The following is a 1,020-nucleotide window of genomic DNA, read 5'->3' as shown; positions in this document are numbered from 1 at the left end:
TGTGTAACTCTCGATGCCAAAGTTTGGGACAAGTCCTTCGAGGATCTTCCAGATGTATATTATGGTATATCTTTCTCGTCTACGCTCTAAGGAATAGAGTCTTAATCTCTTGAGTCTTTCCCAATAGCTGATATGCTGTAGCTTCGTTGGATTGCCTCAAGTTTTGAGATTAATTTGACACTGGTTGGTGACCATAGTCAAAGTGGCTTAGGACAAGTGTCCTCCAGAGGACCATCATGGTTTCCTGATCTTTTGTTCTAAAAGTTCTAAGAATCCATCCGGTCAGTCGCCTGCATTTCATTGCCAATTTAGCAACATGCACATGAAAGGATGCATCGTTACTCATGTAAATGCCCAGGTCTCGCACTGACTGTGCCTCTGGGATTGCAATCCCTCCAGGTCCAGTGTATTTAATGGGTATTGCATTTAGTTTTGCATGCTGATAGCACAAGGCTTGAAACTTTTCAGCATTAATCTGCATGCTATTCTTTTCAGCCCACTTTTATATTTCATCGAGCTCACGTTGCAGGTGCATGGTGTCTTCAGGGTTCTGTATTACCTGTGAGACTTTTGTATCATCTGCATAGCTTGTGATCATGGCTCTCTGTGTGCTGAGGGCATGTCTGAGAGGGCCATTATGAACAGTAGTGGTCCCAAACCAGTGCCTTGCGGAACACCGCTCACTATTTGCGTGTCACTGGAAGTGGCCCATTGGCTACTACCACCTGACTTCTATCCTTCAGAAAGTCATGAAGCCATTCTCCCAATTTTCCAACTATGCCGAGATCATGCAGTTTGTGACATATCATTTCATGATCGACTTTATCAAAGGCCTTTGCAAAGTCGGGATATATCACTTCCACATTTGAGTGGTTGAGCAGCTGTTTCAGCACCCAGTCATAGTTTTGTAAGAGCTGAGTCAGGCAGCTTCTTCCTGGTCGGTAACCATGTTGGGTGTCAGGCAGCAAGTCATTTTCTTCAAGGAAGGCGATTAGTTTTCTTCTGACTATTCGTTCCATG

The sequence above is a fragment of the Octopus bimaculoides genome, chromosome 9, assembly GCF_001194135.2.
Source record: "Octopus bimaculoides isolate UCB-OBI-ISO-001 chromosome 9, ASM119413v2, whole genome shotgun sequence".
In the NCBI taxonomy this organism is placed as follows: Eukaryota; Metazoa; Mollusca; class Cephalopoda; order Octopoda; family Octopodidae; genus Octopus; species Octopus bimaculoides.
Note: the sequence above shows the minus strand (reverse complement) of the source record.